Source organism: Mastomys coucha, unplaced genomic scaffold (assembly GCF_008632895.1).
Source record: "Mastomys coucha isolate ucsf_1 unplaced genomic scaffold, UCSF_Mcou_1 pScaffold23, whole genome shotgun sequence".
Classification (NCBI taxonomy): Eukaryota; Metazoa; Chordata; class Mammalia; order Rodentia; family Muridae; genus Mastomys; species Mastomys coucha.
In genome coordinates this window covers 115,680,525-115,703,682 of record NW_022196906.1, presented here as the reverse complement: position 1 = coordinate 115,703,682, position 23,158 = coordinate 115,680,525, and the positions used below count along the sequence as shown (strand labels likewise).

The window sequence follows — 23,158 nt, the reverse complement described above, 5'->3', positions numbered from 1 at the left end:
GAGAGAGAGAGAGTCCAAAATAGGCTTATAAGGAGAATGAGCAGTCAGGAGGACGGTGAAACCCAAGATCTGGAGAAGTTTAAGGAAGGGCAGGCCAGGATTAACATGGACTCTGAAATGTGTAACAGGCACTTGTAGTACTGAGGGAGGCTTGAGGCCAGCATGCGCTTTAGTGTGCTAATAGACACCACAGATAAGCATTTGTCCCTTCTGCTAGTGAAATGGCTTCTGTTGGTGGAGGGGAACTGGCTTCACAAGTCTCTGAGGAATGCTGACTCTTGTCTAACTGCCAGAATTTGGTGAAATGGGGTTTCCTTGGGACCTGACATCTCCCAGCTCCTCCACTGGCAGTGGGGCATGGTGAGTACCTCTCCCTCTCCTTTGGGAATGTTGAAGGATTGTTGTGTAGGTGTCTATAGCTGCCTGCTCACGATTACCACCACCATACTCTGTCCAGATGGCAACATCTCACAGCACTCCTTCCCAGCCCAGGCTCTTACATTCCTTCCATCCCCTCTTCTGGAATGTTCCCCGAGCCTTGGAGAACGCCTCTCTCTTGCTTAGCAACCCTGAGCCAGTTAAGGAGCCTCTGAGTACCTCTGTCTTGGTGTGGTTTCAGTTCAAACAGACATAAGTCTCGCAGGATGAGTGGTGGGTGCGCAGCTCTCAAGACATGGGACTTGTTTAAATAGCAGTAATGAGAATTATCATTACAATAATGATAGCTATTATTATCAGTTAGCACATTTAAAAACCCCAGGGAAGCCCTGAGGGCAATGTCAGAACTTCCTCTCCTGAGTGATTTTCTGTAGAGATGATGGCAGACTGATGTCTCATCTCATTATACGAAGCCACAAAACCACGAAGCCCCAAAGCCTGACGGTTTCTCTTTTTGTAAGTTCTGTCTGTGAATCTGGGGAGGAACACCAGTGAGCCGTTCAGACCCTACTGCAGCAGGAATCTCAAGGCTTGACTTGCTCAGCCTGAGTCCCGCCTGATGCTCTAGCCTCTGGCCTTTAAGGAAGCCCCTTGTGTCTTGAAAAGAGTGAGCAAGTATCACCCACACAGTCCCAGGTTGGCCAAGGTCATCCCAACACAGAGAAAGCTGACTTCCCTCATGTTAGCTGGAACCCAGGAACCCAAGGACTAGGGGATCCAGGATAGCTGATGACAGATGTCTAGAGCCTGACCTACTTCCTGATTCCAAGGGATACCTGTGCCAGCTCCCGGCACTTAGGTTTGATATCCTAATTCTAGCCCAGACTCAACCAGATGTGTCAAACTGGCTTCTGCTGATGGCACTAGGGACTCCTCGCCTTGCCCTTCCCCTTGCAGCGTGGATCCTGTGTGGCCAGGTCACAGCAGCTGTGACCCGATCAATTCCTGAAGAAACCTCTTTTTCCACTTAAACTCACTGAACAGACGCAAGCAGCAAGCCACGCTGGGAGGCCAGGTAGGCCAAGCTTCACCTCCCAGCATCCTCCATGTTGAATAGGAGTTGGTGGACACGCAATCCAACTCCCTCATCCTCTGAGGTCACACAATCCAACAGGTGCTCCACGCAGCCTTCTGGGACGTCCACTGGAGTGAGCTCCCTCTGCTCTGCCCACCTTTGCTGCTCCAGCTCCACATTGGTGTGCATTTCTTAATCCACCACCTCCTGGTACCATGCTTGTCTCAGGCTCTGCTCTGTGGAGGCCCAGCCCAAGACAGCCTCCATTGTCCCCAGTAACAGAATATTGACTCAGAGTTCCTGTGTGTCAGCCACAGACCACAGTCATCACCTCCCACCACATCTGAGGTGGGTGTTTTATCACTCTTGGTTTGTAAATGAGAAAGTGGAGGTCATAGGGCCACAAACTGACAGAGTTGGGAGGATCTTTTGGGTTTTATACATCTTGCACACCCTGTTGTATGACTTACCCTTGATACCTTCTGCCCTGGGTCTCGGCCCGGCTGGATCAAACCTTGTTACCTTCACAGAACCAAGCAGTTGCTGCAGGCTGTATGATCACCTTGAAAGATGAGAATAAATCTGTCTTCTGTTCACCTCAGACAGCACACAACAACCGACTTAGGAGATTGTTTTACCCAAGTCTAGCTTGACCAGCCCAAGCCCTGAATCTTCTGGGGCTTCCCATAAAAGCATGGGTGATCCACAGACAAATAAATCAGCAAAAACTCCCACGCCAGCAAGGGTCGTGAGAGCTGCATCCTAGACCTCCCACGACTGCTGCTGCTGCCACTTACTTAGCTTTGGGGAGAGGCCTGGCCGTTCTCCTAGGTTTTTACAGCTTTCTCGTTGGGTTTGCTTCCTTCCTGGGACTTCAGTTTTATTTACTTCCTGAGTCTTCTGGTCTTCCCTCCAGAAGAGAGTGCGTCAAGTTGGAGAAACCAGCTACATACCGCTACATGTAAAAGGCAGTTATCACTATAAGGCAGGATGCTGTAACTCTTAGATTAATTATACCAAGACAGCCAGCTCAGCCCACAGAGGCCAGCAGCACCAGTATTTTAAGACTCCTCCTGGGCAGGGACCAGCAGTCTGTGTGAATGTGGAGGTTGGCATACGAATGGTGTGCTGTCCGCACTACCAGGCTGTGTAGGAAGGTGAAATGCAGATATTCAGCTTGCAGGCTGTCCTGCTGGCTAAGCCACAAACCCCGAAACTCTTGGCTCTCGATACAGATCAGAAAACTCACAAGCTGAAGGTTTGACTTCGATTCCCTCCCCTCCCTTCTGGGGACCTCGTAGGTTTGGCTTCCTGTGTTCTCATGCCAGCCTTCCTGTGTTCTCATGCTAGCCTTCATGTATTCTCATGCCAGCCTTCATGTGTTCTCATGCTAGCCTTCATGTGTTCTCATGCTAGCCTTCATGTGTTCTCATGCTAGCCTTCATGTGTTCTCATGCCAGCCTTCATGTGTTCTCATGCCAGCCTTCCTGTGTTCTCATGCTAGCCTTCCTGTGTTCTCATGCTAGCCTTCCTGTGTTCTCATGCTAGCCTTCCTGTGTTCTCATGCTAGCCTTCATGTGTTCTCATGGTAGCCTTCCTGTGTTCTCATGCTAGCCTTCATGTGTTCTCATGTTAGCCTTCATGTGTTCTCATGCTAGCCTTCCTGTGTTCTCATGCCAGCCTTCCTGTGTTCTCATGCCAGCCTTCCTGTGTTCTCATGCTAGTCCCCAGCTTTTCCAGTTGTGTGTATTGAATCCAGGAGCATGGGCTGTCATGGTTCTGTCACTTACACGGAAAGACTGACATGTTTCCCTTGAAGATTTTCCCAATGATAGTTGATCCACAGCCGAGTCCAGACCCGACTTCATTCTTGGACAGAGCAAGAGACAGTCCTATGGAGGTCAAAGGAAACAGAAGGCCAGTTACAAATGTTCCTATTGTACACTCTTCTTCTTTAAGATTCTAGGAGAGATGGCTATTAATCTTTCCACTGAATAGCTAGCAACCCTTTAAAGCTCAGTTTGGTTCTAGATCCAAAGTTGGGTGCCACAGAATAGACCATACAGGGACCTCAAAGTCAGGAAATGTCACTGGAAAGTAACAAACACTGATGGTGTGACCAACAAATAAAATGGTCTCTCTGCTTTCCCTGAGCTAGAGCTGGCCTTGTAGACCTAGGGCTGGCCTCGTGGACCTAGGGCTGGCCTTGTAGACCTAGGGCTGGCCTCGTGGACCTAGGGTTGGCCTTGCCAAGTTCCTATAGTGTGGGAGGGACCCACCACAACACTAGAGAAAAAATTAAACAGCATCCAACCTTGGGACAGCTACTGCAGTACTGCAGGGTGCTGGGGAGCCCTGGGGAGAATCCTCAGTGGCTCCAACTAATCCCCCCCTCTGCCCACCCCACACCCCATCGTGATTGACAGAAGCAGAGCACCTGTGGTTGGGTCACTCCCCAACCTCACACCGTGGGACCTCTTGGGTAGTTTCACACATTACTTCTCAGACCTCATCACCTGTTAGTATGAGGAACAAGGGTTTCAAAAGTCTTGGAAGCCACCCTCCACTTAGCTCTGTATCTAGCGCCTGCCCCCGCAGAGAACCTGGGGTTCCCTGGGAAGACACATTACGCTATTGCATCTCAGCCTCTCACTTGGGACTGCGCTTTTGGCTGCTCCATGGTTCAAAGCTAAAACTTTTCTATTCCGGCTGGTGATTTTCCTCCTGGCCAGAGCTGAGGCTTCTGTTTCTATAAGCAGAGCCCTGGTTGCTAAGAGACCACTTAACTCTGCCTCCTGGAGGCAGCAGAGGCAGCGAAGAGCCAAAGAGGCTTGAAGCTTCCACTAGAAGAGTAAAGTGTGAAATCGAGGGAAAGCAAGACCCTACATTAATTGGAGAGTTACATAACAGCCAGACACAGAATGTCTTCCCACCGCTCGGCCAAGACCAGTAGGATATATTTGAAAGCAGTTATTAAAATAGGGGAGGAAGGGGGCGGAGCTGGGAGTCAAGCGGACAAATATAGCTGGCCCTTTTGATCTGTAGAGGAAACTTCTAATTACGCAGCTCTTCTGGGCTTCATCCATCAGATCTGTACCTTCATTAGCTTCTGGTCATTAGCAGAACTTATTAAAACAATTAGATCTGCAGAGAACTGCAGCCGCCAGCATCTCTGACAGCCGCACCAGGAATTTAAACTTTTCATTAAAACGGAACAGAGACTTTGCAAATCAGGAAAAAAAATAGATGAACAGGCAAGGAGTCAGGGACGATTCACAAAGGGACCAGCAAAAGGAGGGGGAAAACACTGGGAGGATGCACTAAAACCATAAGGAAGACATTTCTCATGTGTTAAACAGCAAACGTTTAAAAAGAATATACAGGACAGCAAGTAAATACATGTCGAATCTGATGGTTTTGGTACACTTATTGAAGGATGAAAGATCTTTCTAGAAAGAAACTTGTTCCAACCTGAAAAGTCTTAAACACACCCACACCTTTTGGCTGAATTATTGTACCACCTTCATTTACAGAGAAGTCTTCCAAATTATCAACATACGGAGAGAAATTTGAAGGAAAACCCCATAATAAGATATTATCTAAATAAAAGAAAATTCTTTATTAATTTTGTATTTATGCATTTATGTAATGTGTGTATGTGGTATGGCTTGTGTATGTGTACTTGTGCATTTTTGTGCATGTACATGTGTGTACTTGTATGTGTGGAGGTCAGAGGTCAGTGTCAACTATTCCATTATCTCTCTCCACCTTATCTTCTGAGACTGGATCTCTTGCTGAACCCAGAGCTCACGGATTGTCTAGACTGGCTGGTCAGTGAACCCCAGGGGATTACCTGTCTCTGTACCCAGGGCTAGAGTTACAGACACGTGCGACCATGCGCGGCTTTTACATTAGTATGTGGGATCTGAACTCAGGTCTTCATGGCTGTGCTGTATGTAAGCTTTCCTCCAACTGAGCCATGGCCTCGGCCCCTGGGATCATTTACTACACGTAAAATTATTCTCAACGTTACAAAAAGGAAGCAGTAGGCTATAAAACTGCAGACTGTTGTCTTCTCTGTAAAAATAATAGATGCATAATAAACACTGTAGGGAGCACGCAGACTGGAGATGCCCAAACTTTCCCAGTTTGTGGTATGTTCATTTTCTCGGTGATCATCAGATGGAGCCCGTATCCCACCCTCCCTCCCCACACACTGACATAAACCTGACAATTCCTTAACTAGTTAATAGCAGGTTCCAGGGTGTCCTATAGATGCTGCTCCTCTCCTTATTGTAGCCACAAACCAAAACACAATGGGGCACAAAAGAAGGTTCTGGAACTCAATGTCTGCTGGAATACGAGTTCTGCCCTTTGTGGAAAGTGGTCTTATGCAAATTCTTTACCTTTGTGGTTCCTCTGTTTCCCCACATTGTAAATGGAAATGTGCCTAGCTCTTAGGATTCTTGTGATGTGTTCCTGTGTTCTGTGCCTCTGAGGAGAGCTCAGTTAAATCTCAGGGGACTGCATGTAATTCAGGTTTGTTTGTTTGATTGATTTTATAAATGTTACACACTGGACAGGCAATACTTTTTGTAAAAGTATTTTTACTTTGAAGCCAGAGCTCACTCTGTCCTGAGCACTAAACATGGCTGAACACAGTACCATTCTAAAAAGCTGTGGATAATTTCCTGAGAAAGGATTTGTCCAGGCCAGAAAGGACATTGACAGATCAAATACACCATGCTGTCCTATTCCAGATCAGTGAGACAATGAGCAGATTGGGCTCATTTATAGAAAAGAAGAGGAGAGGAGAGAAGAGGAGAGGAGAGGAGAGGAGAGGAGAGGAAAGGAGAGGAGAGGAGAGGAGAGAAGAGGAGAAGAGACAGACAGACAGACAGAGACAGAGAGAGAACCTGCACCACTGAAAAGCCCTGCCTCTACCAGAGAGACACCTTACAAAACCTTCATTATTAGCCTGCCTCCACCCTCTACACTCTAGCCCTCACCAAGCACCCTGAAGCTGGGAGCAGGAGGAGGGAACAGCTGGGCTCCCTGGAGAGTGTCTGGTGACCCACTCTGCTCCACCCATATCCCCTACATGTAGCGATCACTTTATTGTTTACTTTCTTGCTGTCCCTACAGCCCAGCGGTCTCTGAGACACCACAGACAGCCACAGTTAGTGGAGATAGCTAGACCCTGTCCTTCCTTCTGTCCCTGGCTCCTAAACTCTTTCTTGTCCCTTTTCCATGAGCTTTGGAGGAGATGCAGCACGCACAAGCACAGGGATGCTGTGCTGCAGCAACAGTCACTTATTCTTGCAGTTTGGCCAGTTATGAGTCTCTGTGGCATCCTCCTACTACAAAACACTTCCCTTGACTAAGGCAATAGAAGAGGTAATGTGAGAGTATAACCATAAATAGCGAGGAGGGAATGAATGTTCTAGGCACAGCATGTCCATTTAATAAAATGTCATCACTAACTTCTTGAGGCCTGTGAAGTTCTGCCCGGGCTACAGTTCCAAGCATGGGTTCCCACCTTTGGAGCCTAGAATGCAGCTGTTGCTTGCACTCACAGACTTCTGCTGTTACTGCACCAGTGATCATACCTGGCTTGGCATGCGGATCTTGGATAAAACACAGAGTCGCAGCCGAGAAGGAGTCAGCCTTCCCTTGACATGCAGGTGCTTTCCCCTATCTTTTCTGCTTTCAGCCTGAAGAAACATTTCAAAAGCCAGCGTTTGTCAGCTGTATTCACAGATGTTCATTACACTGTTCTCTCTACTCTCAGATTTTAAAAACAGTAGTTTGGGGTTGGGACTGTAGCTTAGAGGTTCAACACCCAGTAGAATACAAACAAACAAACAAACAAAACAAACAAAAAATTTCCAGGCGTGGTGGCACACTTATTTAATCCCAGCATTCATGGGGCAGAGGCAGGTGGATCTCTGTGAGTTCAAGGCCAGCCTGGTCTACATAGTGAGTTCCAGGCCAGCCAGAGCAGAGTTACATAGTGTGACATCTCTCTCATACACACACACACACACACACACACACACACACACACAATGTTTGCATAGACCCTTCTGAGTTCTCTTTCATGTGTCACCACCTCTGGACTGCTTCTTGTCTACTGTGATATAAAGGATAGGTAAATAATCATTAAACTGTATTGCTTAGGAAATAATGACAAGGGGAAAAGAATATTTTTTTTTTGTAACAAGTATGTTACTTTTCATATTTTTATGGCAAAATACTTAGCAGAGTAACTTAACAAAGGAAGCATGTGTTTATTTTGGCTCATGGTTTCAGGATACGATCTATTTTGGAGGACTAAGGATGGCAGGCGCATGGGACAACTGGGCGTACTCTATCGAAGTCAGGAAGCAGAGCGAGATGAATGCTGGAGCTCAGCTTGCTTCCCCCAGCCCATGGGATGGTACCACCACTATTCATACTCAGGGTGGCTCTTCTTACCTCAATTAATGTAACCTAGATAATCCTCACAGGCTCCTGGTCCTGGTCCATCAAGATGACGATTGAGATTAGCTGCCACGTGGCATGCTCACATTCACACATGCGTGTGTGTGTTCCGTAGGGTATTATTTTCAAAATACTTTCAATCTGTGTTTCGTTGGCTCCCAGGGATGTAGACCACTGGTTGTATGTTTTAAGGAGGGCCCACTCAGTCCCAGCAGTGGGGCAGCACAACCCTTTTTAAAAATAAAGCCACAGTAAATCAGAACATGATATAGTTGATACTTGGCACGAAAGCCTCTGATTCCCCACTTCTCTTCCTGTTAAGACTCCCAAAGTCTCAGAGAACACAGAGCCCAGTGGGGCAACATAAGCCAGACCCCGAAGGCTGAGGATTAAGCAAGGACCCAGTGGGAAGACTGAAGATTGAGCAAGGACCCACTGGAACAACCTACAGCCAGACCCCGAAGGCTGAGGATTGAGCAAGGACCCAGTGGGGCAACGTACAGGCAGACCCCAAAGGCTGAGGATTGAACAAGGATCCACTGGGCAACGTACAGCCAGAGCCCGAAGGCTGAGGATTGAAGGCCCCTGAAGCTGGAAAGTTGGGGCTTGTTGGGATGAAGTTGGGTTATTGACACCTGCCCATCGCCAAGTGATCAAAGCCATCCAGGTAAACCTAGGCTGTGAGAGAGGTGTTCCTCATTCAGAAAGCCTCTCACAGAGCTGGGCCAGCTTTTTGGCTGAGCAGGGAAGTGGCTTCCGAGTCCCCTGGAAAGCAGCCTCAGTCAGTAGCAAGAGCCTGTAATTACACCAAGCAGGCGGTGCTTGAAATGATGATTAAGGCGTGAATGAAAAAAAATAAAGCTCCTTTGTTTTGTGCTCATTATATGCTCTTTCTGATGACTACATCAGGAAAAAAAAAAAAAAAAAAACCAACCCTGCTTTTCAGACAGTTGGCTTAATTAGCAGATTATAATACCATCTCAGTCCCCAGCCTGGGCCCAGCAGCGGATCAGAGCTGGGTGAGGATGCTCTCACCCTGCCCTTCTTCCTCCTCCAACTCACTGCTTTCAGAAACAGGGCATCAACTGGTCCTGCCTTAGCTATCTCCCAGCAGCCTCTGGGTGACCTCATTCCTGCCTGTGGTGCCCGGCACCAGGGCCAGCCTACCTGTGGGGCTTGGCACCGGGACAGCCTGTCTGTCTGTGGGACTCAGCACCAGGGGCAGCCGCAGGCCTTTGGTAGATACTTGTTTGGCCAGTGGAGGTGAAAATGAAAAATCAAATCTAGCTTAAACCGGCCTCGGCTTATACTCTAGTTCATCCATTTCTCCAGGAGGACCTTCTCTCGGATCTACCAGAGCACCTCTACTCCATGTCCATCATACAGCTCCCTCTGTAAAATCTTTTTTTGTCTTATTTAAAGCCCCTTGCCTGAGTTTAGCTCCTGACCCTCACCGCCTGTCTTAGTCAGGGTTTCTATTCCTGCACAAACATCATGACCAAGAAGCAAGTTGGGGAGGAAAGGGTTTATTCAGCTTACACTTCCACATGAGGTAGTTGATGGGCATGAAGGGTGATGATGGGCATGAAGGGTGTTGATGGACATGAGGTAGCTGATGGGCATGAAGGGTGATGATGGGCATGAGGGTGATGATGGACATGAGAGTGATGATGAATATGAATGGTGTTAATGAACATGAAGGGTGATGATGGACATGAGGGTGATAATGAATATGAATGGTGTTTCTGGACATGAGGGTGATGATGGACATGAGGTTGATGATGAATATGAAGGGTGATGATGAATATGAAAGGTGATGATGGACATGAGGGTAATGATGAACATGAGGGTGATGATGATGGACATGAGGGTAATGATGAATATCAATGGTGTTGATGGACAAGAGGTTGCTGATGGACATGAGGTTGCTGATGGACAAGAGGTTGCTGATGGACATGAGGGTGCTGATGAACATGAAGGATGTTGATGGACTTGAGGTTGCTGATGGACATGAGGGTGTTGATGAACATGAGGGTGATGATGAATATGAAGGGTGATGATGGACATGAGGGTGATGATGGACATGAGGGTGTTGATGGACATGAGGGTGTTGATGGATATGAGGGTGATGATGGACATGAAGGATGTTGATGGACATGAGGGTGATGATAGACATGAGGGTGTTGATGGACATGAAGGGTGTTGATGGACATGAAGGGTGTTGATGGACATGAGGTAGTTGATGGGCATGAAGGGTGATGATGGGCATGAGGGTGATGATGGACATGAAGGTGATGATGGACATGAGAGTGATGATGAATATGAATGGTGTTGATGGACATGAGGTTGCTGATGGACATGAGGGTGTTGATGGACATGAGGGTGTTGATGGACATGAGGCTGTTGATGGACATGAAGGGTGTGGATGGACATGAGGTAGTTGATGGGCATGAAGTCAGATGGGTCTCAGGTCTCTCTGAGGTCATAGAGCATTGCTTTCCCGAACATGGTTTTATCTTTTGCTAAGAAACCGAGTGGAGCAATAACCCAAGGCAGAGTTTCCACCCCCAGCCTCACCCTTGCCCGGAAGCCCTGTGATAAGCTGCTTCTTATCACACCTTTTAAAACCCTGTCTCCCAAGCCAGAGGCAACATCTGTTCACAGATAGTGGCTATTCTGAGCAATGATTTTGCCTAGGAAGAAGCAAAGTGCCCACAATTTGCTCTTTGCCCGGCTTCAGCCATGAATTATGAGTCTGAAGACTCAACATAGCCTGCATTTACCCAAAGGCCTGTGGGAGCTAATCGTCTACCCAAAGGCCTGTGGGAGCTAATCATCTACCCAGGGAACATTTTCCTTTGTGAGAATGGGCATTTATCATTGACATTACTCTCGACTATCTATTATAATTCCCATGCAGTCTGCACCGTAATACAAGTCAGAATTAAAAAGGAATCTAATTATCTCATCAAAGCAACTAGAAGAAATAGTGCACTCCCAAGGTTCTGAGGATGGGAGAGCGCCATTCAAGAAAGGGAGGACCTCATCTCCAGTTCTATGTCCATTCTCTGGGTTTCACATTGGCTCGTTTGCATTTCAAGCTGTAACAAAAGCATCTGGGGAATTAAGTTCAGTTGCTAAAGTTGTTGTTCAAGTCTGAGGACCGAAGTCATATGCTCAGCAGCCATGTTAAAAAGTTGGACTTGGTAGTGTGAACACTTGTAATTCCAGCACTGGGGAGTTGGAGACAGTTAAGTCTCTGGAGCTTTCTGGCTAGCTATTATTTTCAAATTGCTGAGTTCCTGGTCAGTGACAACACTCTGTCTCAAAAACAGAGGTGTATGGCATTTGAGATTAATGTGTCCGGCCCCTCTGTACACCTACACAAGTACCTAAATGCATGCACACACAGGCACACATGCATACATACATGTTTGCACAAATACATACATGTACACACATGCATACATACACAGGCTTGTATCCCTGCATGCATACACACAAACATGCACACACATAGGCTTGCATGTATGCACAGACACACACACAGACTTGCATGAACATATACACACAGAGGCTTGCATGCACGCACACACACACACACAAGCACACACACAAACTTGCATGAAAATACACACACAGAAGCTTGCATGCACATATACATAAGCACACACACAAACACAAGCTTGCATGCATGCATGTGCGCACACACACACACACACACACACACACACACACACGGGCTTGCATGCATACCCACATATGCACACACAGAGGCTTGGATGCACATACACACACATACACAGAGTCTTGCATGCATGCACACACACACACAGGCTTACATATACACACAGAAGCTTACATGTACATACACATACAAGCACACCCACACAAACACACACACAAGCTTGCATGCACACACAGGCACACAGAAGCACACACATAGGCTTGCATCTGTGCATGCACTCACACATAGCACACATTGAACGCATCTTTCTTTAAAGTGATTTCTCTGCAAGGCCATAAAACATGTTTACCAATCTAAGGTAATTCTGCCTCTTCTCATTTGCGTCTTTTTTATATAAACAGTCAATTAATTACACGTTTTTTCTTTGGTCTCGATGATAACTCCCAAGGAGGCTTGCTACCTTCCTTCCTTCCATCCCTCTGTCTGCTGGAGGAAGAACACACTTTATACTTTTATGATATGGCAATGAGGAAGGGTTGGGCCCTGCAGCCCTCCCAGAGCTGCTCCCAGTCCCTTCCTGCTGCTTTCCCAGCACTGAGTCTGTTGGCTGAGCTATGGCTGCCACTGCCGGCTGTGAGCGCAGGGGCTGGGGTGGTGTTCCTGATGTGGGCTGTCCCTGGTCAGAGGCCTCTGGGTTGGAGGTGTTGTGGTTTTTTATCTGAAATGCACCCCTGTTCTGTGGGGAGAATGACTTATGAGAGACATTTAGTTTCAAGTGAATGACTATATTAAGAACAAGTAGCAGATAGACAACACCATCAAACTGGGCACTTATAACATCCAGCAGAAAGGAGCTGGGAAAGCTGACATTTGGGGCTGGGGACATGGCTCAAGTGTAAAGTGTTTGCTGTGCATGTAAGAGGACCTGTGTAATGAGCTGTTTTCCTCCTGGCCCTAAGTTTCCAAGAATAACGACTCAGGTTCAAAATATATTTAAAAATAGCTAGGCCATACAGCTAGGCTCTTTCCCTGACTAATTAATAATTTAAAATAACCCATTTATACTAATCTCCACTCTGCCACATGCCTGGTTACCTCTGCTCAGATACCATGTGTCACATCTTCCTGAGCAACTCTTCCCATGCCTCTCTCTATCCCAGAATCCTTTTTGCCTCCCCGATGTCCCACCTTCTGTTCTACCCTTTCCTATAATCCATAGTTTATTTTTTAATTGACCGGTGATGCTTCCATACAATACATAAGATATTCTCTCTACAATTCCCCTTTTAGTCCAATAAAAACCTTTTTCTTACAATAATAAACTATATAAAATAATAATAATTATAAAAACTATTAGGTAAGATTTATATTCACAATGTCCAGTCTATATGTATTTGGAAACTTAGGAGAAAATATTCGATTATCTACCCTATCTTATGAGTCCAGAGTTCTGTACCTAATTACACTTCTATCCTATCTTATATTAATAACCTAGACATCTTCTAAGACCTAAAACATTTTCTTAAATCCTAAACAACTTAAGCTTAATTGTGAGGCTATAACTATCTAATCTTCAACCCTATCAGAGACTTGAGAAGGAATAAATATTACCTGAGTATGTAAGACTTGCCCACAAGCAGCTTCCAAAACTACAGAAATGATAAACATAGTTGGCTGCCTGAACAGTCCCCCAGAATTCCTCTAAGTTGGAGGAACATCATCTTCAACTTTCTGGCCCCAAATATCTGACAGACCTTTTGTGAAACAGGAATTATGAAGGCCTGCTTATCTTGTCTTGGCAAAGCTCTGCAGTCCATTTCCCTGTGACTGCGTTTGTCACGTTTGTCTTGACTGCGTTTGTCTGACAGTATTCTGTGTGCAATGGAAGCGGGGGAAGTTCCCCCAGGAGCAGCTTGTCACATTTGAAACAAACTCCATAAGGAGGGTCTTTGATGCTCATCATCTTCTCTGAAGTGGACTGAGAGCATTTCCAGGAGCAGACCTGTCTCATTGTCAAAAATGATCTTTTAATTAAAAGAAAAAAGAAAAAACAACCTTAAATGCCATATTCTGTGGACCTCCCAGGTTTCTGAAGACCATCTATCTCTTTATAGTACATCTGAATTGTCAAACATTGTTTGTTCTTAGCTATTTACTATCTGAATAATCTTCAAAACACCTTTCTGCAGTTAACTAGACTAGGATCTAACATGACCATGAGTATGACTGCCTATTAACTTGCATTTTTTTGGGGGGGGGTGGTTCGAGACAGGGTTTCTCTGTGTGGCCCTGGCTGACCTAGAACTCACTCTGCAGACTAGGCTGGCCTGGGAACTCAGAGATCCGCCTGCCTCTGTCTTCCAAGTGCTGGGATTAAAGGTGTGCACCACCACCGCCCGGCTCTTAACTTGCATGTCTTATTTATCCTTAACAGTTTGTAATAGCAGCTTTCAAAAGGACTAGAACTTTACAATATATTTTTAAAAATTATATAGGTACAATGTCTCAAATAGAAGTTGAAAACATATACATAGTATGTTGTAGTAAAATATAACCTAAATTTTCAATATACAAAGATCTATACCAATGTGACAAAATATAACCTTAATATATTTCAATATACAAAGACTTATACCAATGTAGAAATTTTAGCTTATTAATGCTTTCTAATTTAAAAGTAGATTCAATAAACTACTCTTTTATCTCTATTATTCTTATATAATTCCTATACCCCCTTTTTTCTTTTTAACCCTTCTCCCCCTACATGAGAAAGAGTTCCCTGTGTCTAACCTCCTATACCTAGGTTGCTCCCTGATAAAGACCACTTAATAACTTTAACCAACCCCCTTTTAAGGACAAGCATCCATCAACCATAGAACAACCAAAAAGAAAAAGGAAAAAAGAAAAAGGAAAGAAAACAGAAAAAAAAAAAAAACAAACCCTGTGGTGGTTTGAATATGTTTGGTCCAAGAAGTGGCACTGTTAGGAGGTGTAACCTTGTTCAAGTAGGTGTGGCCTTGTTGGAGGATGTATGTCACAGCGTGGGTGGGCTTTGAGATCCTATGCTCAGGCTCTGCCCAGTGCAGAAGAAAGCTTCCTCTCAGCTTCCTGAAGGGACAGTCTTCTCCTGCTTGCCTTTGGATCATGATGTAGAACTTCTCCAGCACCATGTCTGCCTGGATGCTGCCATGCTTCCTACTATAATGATAATGGACAGACCCTCTGAAACTGTAAGCCAGCCCAGCCCAATTAAATGTTGTCCTTATAAGAGTTGCCTTGGTCATGGTGTCTCTGGGCAGCAATAAAACCCAAACTATGACACCCCACCTTTTGGGATTGGGGCATCCTTCTCCTAAAATTGCTTTCTTTTGATTTTGGATATAGTATTCCTCTTTAGCGGCCCAGGAAAATTGGGAAAATTGTCAAGTCTTACGAAAGCCAGCTATGAAAATACAAGTGTAAATGAAGTCCTGACTGGGACAGTCTGAAAGGCTGGAGCGAATGAGCTAGCTGCTTTGCAGTTTTACTGAAAGCCAGTTTTGATGAAACAGCATCTGAGGTAGTCTGAGGCTGGATTGAGCGGGATATTGGAGTAAATATGTTTTAGCATTTCAGCATCCTGGAGGGTGAATCTTGTCAAGGCTGCCTCCATTCCATTGGTGTCTGGTCCTTTTGTTCTGTAAACATATAAACTCTCAGAAGTAATGTACATTACTGAAATTACATGTGTCAGATATGCAAGGTGAATAGGTCAGTTAAAGATAACTCTTTGCTTTTGTTGGAAACTGCATATAAATCTCCACCTATGCCGTATGAAGATGGCATGACGAGTCCTGAGGGCTCTGTAACTAACAAGATTTATTATCTATGCATACACATTTAAGTCTCAGATGGTCTTATAGCCGTTCCCATGGAGAGGGATCAGCGTGTGCCTTACCTACCTTGTTGGTTTTGCTAATTTCTTTCTTCTTGTCTGAATGTAAGATCTTCAGGCGTCATCCTCCTGTCAAACCCAGTTTCCAATAATTTAGATGGAATACATCGCTTTTCTTTTCCTGGGGAAAGAAATGCAAAATCTTCTCTCCAACCAAACGCATTTCCTTTCTTCCATTCTGAGCTTATTACACATATGTGCTGTTCTGGTTCATCAGTTTTCTAAATCTCAGTGTATTTCAGCAGCTATACTACCTGTCTCTTTGACATTTAAAAAATTTGAAGTTGATAATTCATTATTCAATCTATCTCTGAGAGATTTCATACCCCTTTAAAGTCCTGTTAGCTCTCTCCATAATTGCTTGTCCTGTAAGACTGTAAGATATATCAGTAACATTTTCTATGTCATAATGTCTGAAGGGTCGTTGAACTCTACTGGATTAGAGCCTCATCAGCTCTAATCTGCCATGTGTCTCCAAGACAGCCATAATCTCTAATAAATGTGCAGTCTCAGAACTAACTCTTTCAAAATTCAAAGCAAAAGCCCATTGGAATTCTGAAGGTGCATCAACTGTATGATGTATCAATGTGTGTACAAAGCTTAATTTTCCAAACTCTACAAGATGAATCACAGAATCTATCAAATGGCATTGCTCTAAATTAACATCAATAAGCACAACCTGGGATCTAAACTCGCTACATTGTATCTTTATGGGACACTGTTAAAATTCCTCATGCCTGTGTGGAATTTTCTTATTTGGAACTATCTTTTTTGATGTTATTGTTAAGTTCCAGATTGGATTCCTCTGAGGGTTCCCTATTTTGATTCAAAGACTCTTTCAAACTCTGTTTTATGGCCTCTAATCTAAAATCTAACTTATTAGTTCCTTCTTAGTCTCTAAGTCTGCCTTATTCTGATCTCTCCTAAAGAGGAAATACAAAACTGTATTTGCTAACGAAAAACAGCTATTTATATGCTGATTAGCAAAGCAAGGCCATATAGAATCCAGGTGCATTGTGTCATTCTGTTTTCCTCCATTTTCAACACAAAAAGTAATTTTTTTCAATCTCCAATTCCCTCCCTAAGGACTTCACTTTCCTATTTTCAAACAGAATATTTCTTCCTATAACCTTTTATACCCAGATTTCCTTCTCTTTTATTGTTTTCTAAACTCAGAAGCTTGTGGCTTTTCAGTTTGTAGCCCAGCCCAGCAGCTCTCTGCTGCAGAGGCCGAGCCTCCCACCATGAACAATCAGTGGTACCAGCTAGCGGCCCACTGCAGTGCCTGGCCCAGGAAACTGCAGTTCCCGCCCCACCTTGCTGTGAGTGCCTGGACTTGCCTAACTGCTGCAAGCACCATAACTGCATTAACTGTTTAACTGTTTGTAGACCCCATTCTTCCCAGTGGCAGCATCACTATAAGTAGGGGCCCCTTAACAACAACAACAATGTGGAGTTCTGCACTGCCTCTCTGTGGTTTCCTGCTCTCTCCAACTCTTTGGCTATTAAAACTTCCTTCCCAGCGACTTCCCCAGGCTAATTATGTGCCACAGTTATTCTGGGTTACTTTTTGCCTTAGGGCATGCCTGAGGCTCTGGTCTTCAAACCTCTCTTTTAAAGACACCAGACACCTTGTCCTGCTAGTAAATTGTGCCTTGTTCCAGCTCCCCATTCTATCTGCTGCTTACCAGCCTCTGCTCAAGAGCTTGGCCCATCACCGTGGTGGTTCTTAAAGGGGGCTATGGCCGATGTTTTGGTCTGGCTCCTGTGTTTTAACTTCTGGCTAAAGCTTGAATCTAGTGTTTTAATCATTGGTGCTCCATGTTGGGTGCCATTTGTAACAACAGGCTGTTTTCCTGGCCCTAAGTTCCCTGGAATAACAACTCAGACTCAAAATATTATTAACAAATACCTAGGCCATATAGCTAGGCTCTTTCCCTGCCTAGCTAATAATTTGAAATAACCCATTTATACCAGCCTATATTCTGCCCCATGGCTGGTTAACTCTGCTTAGGTACCAAGTATCTGTCCTCCTCACATCTTCCCATGCCTCTCTCTATCCCAGAATCCTCTCTGCCTACTGGATGTCCCACCTCTATTCTGCCCTTTCCTATAGGACATAGGTTTTTTTTTTTTTTTTAACTGACAGGAGATGCATCCAAACAATACACAAGATATTCTCTCTACAGACCTGAGTTCTCCTCTCAGAACCTGCAGAAAAGCCAGTGTGGTGGTCACCCATATCCAAGCACATCCTTAGGACTTGCTAGCTAGCTAGTCTAGCCTATTCAATGAGCTGAAGATTCAGGGAGAGACCCTGCTTCAAAAAGGAAGATGAAGGGAGATGGGGAGACACTGGACGCTGAGCTTTTGACCCCACTTGAATGTACACAGTTCACAGGGAGCCCCAGGATTCTGCCTGTACAGAGCTGGGGTACATACTCAGACTGCCTCAATTCCTAGAGTAGAGCAGGAGTTAGTCAACAATCTAATTGGGCAGTCTTATCTGTTGATCAAGCTGTGAAGTCCCTGGAAACACACTCTTGGTTACTCCAATATAGGATCATCTATACCTACCCTTGATGTACAGTACTTGATTCCATTCAGTGAATGAGCTGCAAGGTAGTTCTGCACCAGCTGCCTCCCCAGTGTCCCCCAACTCCTCCCCAGCTGCCCCCAGCTGCCCCCAGCTGTCCCCCCAGTTGTCCCCCAGCTGTCCCCCGAGCTGCCCCCCAGCTTCATAGCAAGGGGTATTTGCTAGCAAGCTGTTCTGATCCTGCAAGTTTTGCATCTCAGTACTTAGAATTACTTTAGACTGTTGACACAAACAAAACCCAATGGCACCTTTTTAAGGAAAAAAAGACAAGATGTTTTGAATCCACAGTAAAAGTGAACAATGACCACCCTGGAGGAATTTTGAAATCAGGGCTCAGTCTCAAATTTGTTATAGTTATTTTCCACTCAGCCTGAGAGCTAAGGAACAGCTCAGAATTCCACTTACACGTAGCTAGTAAATAACTTCCCATAAGAGAGTAAAGGATGGCCCGGGCCCGGAGTCAGGGGGTAGAGGGGTGTAAACATGCTGTCACCCATAGCTGGGAAAGGAGTGTCTTTTCCTTAGCTGACTCTGAGCCAGGGCAGGTGGGAGGCAACACACAGGGAAATGAGATCCTTGTGAACAAGATAGCCGCATGCACTAATTCATGATATTACATCATTATTGAGAAATTTGAGGTGTGATCATGGCATTATGATTATGCTCAAAGAATGACACACACCGTGTGACTTGTGGAGTCATAATTGTCCTGGAATTTGCTGTAAAATAAGAAACGGATGTGGGTGATGGTGAGGAAGACTTCCAACATCACTTTCTCTTCTTTTGTAAATGCTAGGAATTTTCCATAGTGGAGTGCTAAGTGGAACAATAAAATACCCATAAACTACCGCAGCTAGCTGGCTGCTGTGGCTCGTTCTGTTCTTTAGTTGGCTTCAAAATTTTATCACATGGATCAGGAAGGTCATCAATCTCTTCTCCCCAGGACAGAGAGGAGCCACTGAGGAATGCTTATGAAGTGCCTCCCTACAGATCTTGTGGCTTGATGAGGGGCTAACGGAGACTTCAGGAGACCCAATGTCTCCAAAGATAGCCTCATTCGGGGGTTGGAAATCTCCAGTGTTTGACCTTCTCCTGTGGATATTAGGGTTAAGGGCATGGCTTGTGTTCATGGTCCAGAGTGGTCTTGTGAGAGTACTCAATTCTTATATCCAATGAGAATTTGATTTATCCAAAGATTGATCGGCTAATCAGCTAATGGTCCCCAGCCAGTTACTGAGAGGCTTGCTTGAGACACAAATAGTCTGTCTGATGCTAGGCAAGTTCTCTAGAAGTCCATCTCTCCTCTGTGACATGCCCCTACATATACATGCACACGTGCATAGACATGTGTGTGCGCACACACATACACACTCACACATGCACACACGAACACACACACACACCATTTCCCCCTTAACCTGTCAGAACTGCCCAGAGCAATGCCTAGAAAGAACATTTATCTTCTTTGCTCTTTTTAGAGTGTGCTCTTAACACACTGGCAGTGAAAATGTTGTGAGCGTGGTTTAGAGGAGAAAGTCTTTTACTTTAATGTTGCCTAGACTCTGCAATGTTTGCTCTTATTCCTTCACACATGCACATGCACACGTACACGCGCGCGCACACACACACACACACACACACACACACACCACAAAGGCAGATCTATCAGGAGTTTGGGACCAACCTGGACTCCAAAATGAGTGTGTTCGAGGCCAGCTGGGGCTACGGGATAAAACAAAGCAGGGTGGAGGATGTACTTAGTTGGTCGTGTGCTTGTCTGGCACACAGGAAGCCCTAGGTTCAATCCCCAGCACTGGGAGGCTCACAGCTATGAGCTCAGCACTCAGAAGTGGGAGTAGGAGGTCCAAAAGTTCAAAGTCTTCCTCAGCTGCACAGTAAACGACGATGAGGACGTGACCGCTCAAAGGCAAGGCTGAGGAGAAGTCTCATTGTAGATGAGAAGGAGAGCACGGCCAGGACATCTGGAAGGGTCTAGACTGAGGCGGGCCACGAGAGAAGGGGGAGGGAGGGAGGGAGGGAGGGAGGGAGGGAGGGAGGGCAGAGCAAGAGCGGAAGAGAAGAGAGAGGGCAAAGAGGCCAACATTAGCCAACCAGGAACCAAAGAGTGCACCGCCCAACTGGCAGGTTTCTATGGGAGAGAGAGGCTGGGGAAAGAGAAGCCCAGACTGAGCTGGAGAGGTTCAGGGGAGGGGAGAGGAGCCACGGGCATGAGAGAGCATTGATGTTTCTCTGAGACCCGACATACGGTGAGTTCGAGGCAAGCCTGGGTTACTGAGCTGGAGAGGTTTAGGGGAAGGGAGAGGAGCCACAGGTATGAGAGAGCATTGATGTTTCTTTGAGACCAGAAATACGGTGAGTTTGAGGCAAGCCTGGGCTACTGGAGACCCTGTGGCAAACAAGCAAGCAAAAGTCGCAAAACCAAGTAGCAACTACAAAAGGCAAAAACAACCATGACAAGAGACAGCCAGGGTCTCTGCTGTGTCTTCCCCTGAGGAAAACTTCAGTTCACACTTTGACAGGCTGATTCTCAGACTCACTAAGAGCCAAACCCCGTCTGAGTTGGTTGATGAGGATGGTTAAGACTCTCAAAGTTTCTCCCTCTCTCTTGGAGGCTAATGCCAGATTCAGAGCCTGGACAGTTCTGACTGAATGGACTCAGGATGATCTTGAATGACTTACTTCACCCTGCTGAGATAGGAAGGGGTGTGCTCAGGGAAGTGTACTGCTTGACGAGGTAAGGGTCTTCTGTTATCTCAACAGGAGGTCAAGGGAAAAACATCATCAGGGCCTTGTCCCAGACATCACAAAAGAAGGACCAGGCCGCCATCTGGCCCTTGGATCCAGGAGTCTCAAATACCTCAGGTACCTTGACTCCATCCCAAAGAATCTAGGAGCCCTCACTCCAGAGAAGTCTGGGAGGCATAATGTGTGGCTGTAATACAGGAAGGAAAGCTGAGGGGCAGTACTGGGACAGAGGAGGGCAGTGTCTGTCTGTCTGACTGCTCCTATGAATGCTTTTCTCAGCCCTCCAAGTGAAACATCCAGAAAGAAAGGTAACAATGGGATCAAATAAATAAATATTACAAAAGTAACAATGGAATCAAATAAATACATATTACAAATGTCACTCTGCTTTTGATATTTCTTTGACATTTCATATTTGATTTTAAAATTTCCCTCTGTGTGTATGTGTGTGTATGTTGGTGTGTTTCTGTGTGTAGGCACACATATGTGTGTCCTTGTTGTGTTTGTATGTGTGTAGGTGCATGTGTGTGTGTTGATGTGTGTCTGTAGGTGTGTAGGTGCATGTGTATATATGTGTATTTGTATGTGTGCAGGCTCATGTGTGTGTGTCTTGGTGTGTACATGTGTGTAGGCACATATGTGTTTGTCTATGTTGATGTGTGTTTGTATGTGTGTAGGCTCATGTGTGTGTGTTGGTGTGTACATGTGTGTAAGCACATGTGTTTGTCTATGTTGGTGTGTGTTTGTATGTGTATAGGTTCATGTCTGTGTGTGTGTTGATGTATGTGCATGTGTGTTCGTGTTTGTATGTGTACACGTTTGTGTGTGTGCATGTGTGCACATGCGTGTGTGTGCAGGCTCATGTGTGTGTGTGTGAGTGCATGTGTGCATGCCTACGTGTGTGTACAGGCCAGAGGACAGTTTTAGTTGTTTCTCCAGCACTATCCTTACTTTCTTGGAAGAGCGTCTCTCATTGGCCTGAAGCTCCCCCAAGTAGGCAGGCTAGGCTGGCTGGCAGGTAGCTCCAGAATCCACTGGCTTGTCTCTACCGCCCCAGTGATGGGATTGCAAATGTGCACCACAGTCCCCTGCTTTGTTTACACGGGTTCTGTGCATTTAATTGAGGCCTCATGCTTGCATAATAGACATAATCCTGATTGAGCCATCTTCCCAGCTTTCATATTTGATCCTTAGCATTTATGACACTATTGCTACCTATTCTACAATGTGTCTTATCAATACATGATTGTGGAAATTTTCCTTTGAAATTGTTTAGGATAATCAATTTTCCAGAGAATAAAACCATAAATGGCAATTTTCTGTACCCCTAGGAAGCCATGACGTCCTACCTGGCCTACTTTGAGGAGCATGGATTGAAGCTGGAATGACAGAGCTGGTGGCATGAGGGACTGATAGATGTTACCAATCAAGACTTCTTAACTGTAAAAGTTTCCTCTCTTGCCTTCAGGATCGCAGCAGGCAGGAGGAGCCCATGTGTGCAGGGAATGCCTGGCATGGGCCCTTTTCAGAGGAGCACAGAGAAGCAGAGCAGTGAGCAGCTCTATCATTTCTAGTGGTTTTCACACACAGGGTCTGATATATCATGTAGCTCCTTGTTGTACAGATTAATTCACTCTCTTTCCAAAGCAATGACAGTTTTCTTTTGTAATCTTCAAGCTTCTACATGCGAAGTGTTTAGTATTCTTGTGAAGGCCCATTGAAAGACATCTTTGATAAAGTGGCAATTACTAGGCACTCAGCTTGAGCCTCAGGATCATTTACCAACTTACAATCAATGGGATTGATTTCATCTCTGAGCATTGTGACTCAGAGTGTTCTAGAGGCAACAGTTGCATTACCAAGTGTGACCAAGCCATTGCTGTGACGTGTGATGGATGGAATCTTGACAAGAATGGGATTCAAGAACATCACGATCCCTGGATTCTTTCTGGTCAGCCTCGGGATTAATGGAAAACAGTTCAAACCCTAAATTTACAGTAGTGTCCATATCTCTCTTCTTGGAACTTAAGAACAGCCTTGTTGTCATTCTAATGGCCCAGTGACACTTTGTAGAAAGTCTGTGTCTTCAATTAGGATGACCAAGTATACTTTCTTGTCCCCACAAAACCTCTAGAAAGTGAGAAAAATAAATCTTATGCAGATCCATAGGTATCTTTGTAAAGAAGAAGAAACACCTTTAGTTGAAGTTCTGAGGGACACCTAAAAGTGAGAAAGCAA

At 45.4% G+C, this 23,158-nt stretch overlaps 1 long non-coding RNA gene across 1 annotated transcript in view; it reads right to left on the bottom strand.

Moving 5' to 3' along the window:
* Nucleotides 1-22,793, bottom strand: part of LOC116072976 — a 35,881-nt gene extending 13,088 nt beyond the window's left edge. Inside the window, exons 1-6 of the long non-coding RNA XR_004111612.1 lie at nucleotides 22,270-22,793; nucleotides 15,566-15,679; nucleotides 7,063-7,167; nucleotides 3,244-3,345; nucleotides 2,251-2,408; nucleotides 1,924-2,015 (exon numbers count right to left, since the gene is read on the bottom strand). This is a non-coding gene — a long non-coding RNA (uncharacterized LOC116072976). The remainder of the gene's footprint in view (nucleotides 1-1,923; nucleotides 2,016-2,250; nucleotides 2,409-3,243; nucleotides 3,346-7,062; nucleotides 7,168-15,565; nucleotides 15,680-22,269) is intronic.
* Nucleotides 22,794-23,158: the final 365 nt, after the last annotated feature.